A 7,500-nucleotide genomic window follows, 5' to 3' on the forward strand; every position below is an offset into this window, starting at 1 on the left:
TTGAATACAGGAAAATCAAAACCGCGTTGTTTTTCCTTTGATTTAGCCTACACACACACACACACACACACACACACACACACTCACTCACTCACACACACAGACAAGGAAAATATCAACACCTCCTTCGAAATCCGAATACCTTTTGGCTCGAGAACGTATCAATGCTTTTGCAAACTTCTTGTTTTCGTAAAAGTTTAGGCAACTTGATGGAAACTTAACTCTGTCCAAGTTACCCCGTGGGATTTTAATCCATTTTCACATCCATTCGATGACGTCAGACGCTCTTTATTAACGAACTATCGGAAGCCGATTAAAAACGGCTAATTGGGACTCGCTAACGAGAGTGTATCTCCATTTTCTCCATTTTCAGGATTATAAAGAATAAATAAATTGCAAAGCTCTGACTTGGAGGCCCAAGTGGGCAAAGGTTGCAGAAGAGGGATTGAGTCCCTAAGTCAAGGTCATGGGAGGTCATCCAGGTCATGTGGATTGACCTTAATTTTTCTTCTTCTTCTTCCAGGTCGTGGCAGGTCATGATCTTCATTCTTCTTCTTCCAGGTCATTCCAGGTTACTTGGAATGACCCTCATTCTTCTACTTCCAGGTCATGGCAGGTCATTCCAGGTTACTTGGAATGACTTACATTCTTCTACTTTCCGGTCATGGCAGGTCATTCCAGGTTACTTGGAATGACTTACATTCTTCTACTTTCAGGTCATGGAAGGTCATTCCAAGTTACTTTAAATGACCTTCATTCTTCTTCTTCTTCTTCTTCTTCTTCTTCTTCTTCTTCTTCTTCCAGGTCATAGAAGGTCATTCCAGGTTACTTGGAATGACCTTCATTCTTCTTCTTCCAAGTCATGGCAGGTCATTCCAGGTTACTTGGAATGACCTTTCATTCTTCTTCTTCCAGGTCATGGCAGGTCATTCCAGGTTACTTGAATGACTTTCAATCTTCTTCTTCCAGGTCATGGCAGGTCATTCCAGGTTACTTGGAATGACCTTTATTCTTCTTTTTCTTCCGGGTCATTGCAGATCATTCCAGGTTACTTAGAATGACCTGGGTTCTTCTTCCTCCAGAAACCTCAGGAAACTTTGGCTTGTTATTTTGATGAAGATAAAACTACATTTGAAATAGGAACATTCGATAACTTTAGACATTCGCCTCATAATGTTGTTTATTAGTTTCTCGAGATTCTTGAGTAAAAAAAAGATTATAATAACGAATATTGTAAGTAAGGGGGGTGGTGCTGTTGATGCACCTCACGCATTTCACTGTAGGCATTAATTAGTAAGGTTCTTTGCAGCGTCGCTTCGGCCCCTAGCTGCAACTCATTTCATTCCTTTTACTGTGCTGCCATTCATATTCTTTTTCTTCGAACTTTCTTTTCCCAACCCTCTCCTAACAATTGTTGCATAGTGCAACTGCAAAAGCTTTTCTTCCTGTTACACCTTTAATAAAACTTTTTACACTCAATTGTCCTTTCAGCGCTGAATGATCTCATCATATAGGTCCCAGCGCTTGGCCTTTGTCCTAAATTCTATATTCCATTCCATTTAATTCCATTCTTCTTCAGCAACTGATACTTATTTTAATCATATTTTGAAAAAGTTCATTATGTTTTTTTCTCTTATTTCTTTTGCCACATTTCTCTCCACTGACCTCCGAGTTGGATGAAGATTTCCTTATAAAAATCGTTTCTTTTGTTTAAAGCTTATTTGATTTCATCAGTAACCTAACGCTTTTTAAACCTTTTAAACGTGGAGTTTATCCGTTAATTAGAGATTTTTTGCTTGAAACTGACAGTCCCCAATTTCCCAAAACAAATGCAGAATTTTGCAGAAAACACAAAATACACATAAGAGACTTTTTAAAATGCAAAAAAAAAAAATTTTTATATGTTAAATGAACGTTTTTATTGCATGAAACTAATTTTCAAATTTCCCGAGATGAATGTAAATTTTTACAGAAAAAAAACACACAATCAAAAGAATATTTTTAAAATGGAAAAAAACTGAAGACATTGAATTATCTTGCCAAAACAGCGCAAAAAAGGCAAATGAATGGAGATTTTTTCATAAAATTAAGTCCCCAATTTTTGAAGACAAATGCAGGTTTGTGCAAAAAAAAACGCAAACACAAAAGAGAGTTTTTAAAATTAAAAAAAAACGAAAAAACTCTTGACTTCTCTCGCCAAAACAGCGAAAAAAATAAAATAAATCGAGATTTTTTCCGAAACAAATACAGATTTGATCAATACAAAAAAACATACACACACACACACACACACACACACACACAAGAATATTTTTAAAATGCGAAAAAACAGAAAAATAGTTATCTCGCCAAAACAGCTGAAAAAAAAAATTAATCTAGATTTTTCATGAAAGTAAGAGTTCCCCAATTTTCCAAAACAAATGCAAATTTGTGCAAAATAAAAAAAAACACAGAAAAAAATTATATTTTTAAAACTCCAAAAATCAGGAAATTATCTCACCCGAACAGCTAAAGAACAGAAAAATTAATCGAGAATTTTCAAGAGAGTAATAGTTCCCAAATTTCGCAAAACAAATGCAGATTTATGCAAAACACACACAAACTCAATAGAGTTTTTATAAAACCCGAAAAACTGTAAAAAAAAAAAACTGGATAATCTCACCAAAACAAAACAAAAGAATAAAACAAGTAAAAAATGCGCCGAAGTTTCTTCAGCGCAGTCGTCTTTCCTGCACAGCTTAAAATGCTGTATGAAACTCAGCCACGGCCCAGTGGTGGCCGGTGTTGTTGGTACCTATAGCGGTGCCAGACACACGATCATGGCTAACTTTAACCTTAAATAAAGTAAAAACTATATAGGCTAGAGGCTGCAATTTGGTATGCTTGATGATTGCTGGGTGGATGATCAACATACCAATTTGCAGCCCTCTAGCCTCCTCAGTAGTTTTTAAGATCTGAGGGCAGACAGAAAAAGTGCGGACGGACAGACAAATAGCCATCTCAATAGTTTTCTTTTACAGAAAAATAAAAACACGAAAATGAACATCGACGGAGCCCAAAGCACAACAAGAGGCAAAATGAACGATGTCCCAACTTCGTTACCTCCAAAAAATCCCTGTGTCCCATTTATCATTCATCGAATGCCTCTGTTTTTGTCAGCAAATTGCTCGACAACGCCCAACTTTAAAGCGAGAGCATTCGGTGCTATTACGCAGCCAAAAACGAAAACTCTTTCGGTCGAAATGGAATGATTTCGTTTCCTAAGGTTTAGGGAAAGTTGTCTCAATGGTTCGTACATTATCTCCTCTCCACATTTGAAATTAGAGAGCCTTTTTAATATTTTTTATTTTTTTAATCACAAGCTAATCTACCTTTTTCTTTGACCTTCAACAGCTTGCCTACCAACTTGATTTCCAATGCGCCACTCACCTCAAAGCTTTGAATGCCCTCCCTTGCTTTCCTGGATCGTAAAAGACCTTTTTTTCCCAACACATTTCATTTATTAATTGATATTTTTAGCCTATTTAACCAACTTCCTTTCAGTACTACCATCCCCAATACTTTAATGATCTATACATACGTTAATCAACCTATAGTTCCTATTCTCTCCTCTGGCCCAAACCTTTTCTAAATGTTATGATCCTTGCTGCTTTGGACACTGTTGCTAACACAACCTTTGCTAAGGAATATAGACAACTCAGTAGTCCTTATCACATTCTTATGGTGTCTTGGAGACAGAGAGGGGGAGGGCTGGGAAGTAAAAAAGACAGATATAATGAGGATACAATGACTTCCTTTACTAGGGAATACAGGAACGACTCAGTTGTACTTACTACATTCTGATGGTGTCTTGGAGAGAGAGAGAGAGAGAGAGAGAGAGAGAGAAAGAGAGAGAGAGAGAGAGTATAAAAAGACGGATATAATGAGGATACAATTATTTGCTTTACTAATAAATACAGAAAATTCAGTTGTCCTAATTCCATTCTTATCGTGTTTTAGAGAGAGAGAGAGAGAGAGAGAGAGAGAGAGAGAGAGGGTTAAAAAGACAGTTATTATGATGATAAAATGATTTGCACTTATATTATTGATCTAAGATCAATACATTTATCAATAATAATCTTAATTTTTTTTTAAGCATTTTCAGAATTTCTACAATGCCTCGGTTTTGGTGAGTGTTAATCCATTATTATCATTTTATTCTTTTAGATGTGTCATACATTTTCTTCGAAAGGATTTCATTTACATTATGTTGCTTATTGTTTATTTTATGTTTACTACTTGTTTTTCTGTGCCTTTAGCTAGAGACTCTTCACACACACATAAACACACACACGTACACATACACACATTATATATATATATATATATATATATATATATATATATATATATATATATATATATATATATATATATATATATATATATATTTATATATATGTATATATATATAATAATGTATATATGAATATATGTTTATATATATACAGTATATATATACATATACTGTATATATATACTTTAGAAAATATGTCTATATTTAGGAGTACAAAAAATCATACAAAAAATATCAAAAGGAGATAAGGAACTTGAAAAACGACACAGTAAAACTGAACAGAAGAGGAGGACGAAAAACTAGAGGAAAAAAATCATAGTAAAAACGGAAAAAGAGAGAACGAGAATAACGAAAAAGATAAAAAAAAAAAAACTTAAAAATTGGATTTTCCGCGTGTCACATGTCTCCAGCTAGGAAAAAAGAAGATTACGAAATTGCAATTGCAAGTCTTTTAAGTCTAGCAGATTTTTTTTTATCAAATGAAGCAGATTTTTGCTATTAAACCTAGTAGATTTTTTCTTTTAAACCTAAGACTTTTTCTATTAAATCTAGCAGATTTTTGCTATTAAATCTAGCAAATTTTTTTTCTATTTATCTAGCAGATTTTTGCTGTTAAATCTATCAGATTTTTTCTATTAAATCTAGCAGATTTTTGCTATTAAATCAAGCAGATTTTTTTCTGTTAAATCAAACAGATTTTTTCTATTTAATAGAGCAGATTTTTTCTATTAAATCTAGCAGATTTTTCTATTAAATCTAGAAGATTTTTCTATTAAATCTAGCGGATTTTTTCTATTAAATCGATTTTCTTTTAAATCTTGCATATTTTTTCTTTTAAATCTTGCAGATTTTTTCGATTAAATCTAACAGATTTTTTCTATTAAATCTAGCACATTTTTGCTATGAAACCTAGCAGATTTTTGCTATTAAATCTAGCAGATTTTTGCTATTAAATCTATCAGATTTTTGCTATTAAATCTATCAGATTTTTTCTATTAAACCTAGCAATTTTTTCTGTTAAATCTAACAGATTTTTTTCTAACAAATCTAGCAGATTTTTTCTCTTCCATCTAGCAGATTTTTTCTATCAAATCTATCGGATTTTTTCCAATAAATCTAGCAAACATTTTCTTTTAAATCTAGCAGATTTTTTGTATTAAATCTAGCAGGTTTTCTATTAAATCTACCAGATTTTTTCTTTTAAATCTAGCAGATCTTTCTATTAAATCTATCAGATTTTTTCTATTAAATCTAGTAGATTTTTTCTATTAAATCTAGTAGATTTTTTCTATTAAATTTAGCAGAATTTTTCTATTAAACTTAGCAGATTTTTTCTTTTAAATCTAGCAGATTTTTTCTATTAAATCTAACAAACTATTTCTATTAAATCTAGCAGATTTTTTTGTTAAATCTAGCAGATTTTTTCTATTAAATCTAGCAGATTTTTCTATTAAATCTAGCAGTTTTTCTTTTAAATCTAGCATATCTTTTTTTTTATTAAATCTAGCAGGTTTTTTCTATTAAATCTAGCAGATTTTTTCTATTAATTTTAGTAGATTTTTCTATTAAATCTTGCAGACTTTTTCTATTAAATCTAGTAGACTTTCTCTATTAAATCTTGCAGATTTTTTCTTTTGAATCTAGCAGATTTTTCTTTTAAATCTAGCAGATTTTTTCTTTTAAATCTAGCAGATTTTTACTGTTATAAGACAGAATGAGATGGGAAGGGGGTTGGGTGGGTAATGGCAATACAAAAAAGAGATTTGAAGAGATATAAAAAAAGTGGAAGTAATTAAACAATCTTTTTTAGGACTCCAATTCCCTTGTCTTCATGTTAGCTTCGGTGTTGCCCTTGAAATTAAAACAGTTTTTTTTTCTGTTGATCACTTAAAGGAAATTGTATGTTATTTTGGGCCTTTTGAAGTCATTGTATTTCTTGACCACTTAAACCGACCACTTACATGCACTTATATGTTGTTCTTGGCCACTTAGAATCTTTGTATTAAATGACCACTTAAACTGACCAACTAAATGCATTTGTAAGATATTTTCGGCAGCTTTAAGCCTTTGTATTACATGACCACTTGAATGCACTTATATGTTATTCTGGGCCACTTAGAATCTTTGTATTGCATGACACTTAAACTGACCACTTGAATGCACTTGTAAGTTGTTTTGGGCAGCTTAAATCCTTTGTATTACACGCCCACTTCAATGCACTTATATGTTATTCTGGGCCACTTAGAATCGTTGTATTACATGACCACTTGAACTGACCACTTAAATACACTTGTAAAGTATTTTGGGCAACTTTAAGTCTTTGTAGTACATGGCACCTAAACTGACCACTTAAATGCACTTATGTGTTGTTTTGAGCCACTTAGAATCTTTGTATTGCATAACCACTTAAACTGACCACTTAAATGCACTTTCATGATATTCTGGACCACTTAGAATCTTTGTATTACACAACCACTTAAACTGACCACTTAAATGCACTTGTAAGTTATTTTGGGTAACTTAAAGCCTTTGTACTACATGACCACTTAAACTGACCACTTAAATGCACTTATATGTTGTTTTTGGGCCACTTAGAATCTTTGTATTACATGACCATTTAAATGCACTTATGTGTTGTCTTGGGCCACTTAGAAGCTTTGTTATTTTATGACCACCTTAGGCTTTTATCATCTGTTATTTTATGGTCTTCATAGTTCTTCGCTGGACTGGTCGATATCGTTCTCAGCTATCACTCTGCAGAGCCGGCGTTCGAATCTCCGGCCGGTCAGTGAAAGAATTAGAGGAATTTACTTCTGGTGATAGAAATTCATTTCTCGCTATAATGTGGTTCGGATCCCACAACAAGCTGTAGGTCCCGTTGTTAGGTAACCAATTGGTTCTTAGCCACGTAAAATAAGTCTAATCCTTCGGGCCAGCCCTAGGAGAGCTGTTAATCAGCTCAGTGGTCTGGTTAAACTAAGGTATACTTTTTTTGTGGTCTTCATGGTGAAAAAAGTGTGTGTTATTTTTATAAATAATAAATGTCCGCACTTTTTTCTCTCTGCCCTCAGATCTTAAAAACTACTGAGGCTACAGGGATGCAAGTTATATGTTGATCATCCACCCTCCAACCATCAAACATACCAAATTACAGCCCTCTAGCC

Source organism: Macrobrachium rosenbergii, chromosome 49, assembly GCF_040412425.1.
Source record: "Macrobrachium rosenbergii isolate ZJJX-2024 chromosome 49, ASM4041242v1, whole genome shotgun sequence".
Lineage (NCBI taxonomy): Eukaryota > Metazoa > Arthropoda > Malacostraca > Decapoda > Palaemonidae > Macrobrachium > Macrobrachium rosenbergii.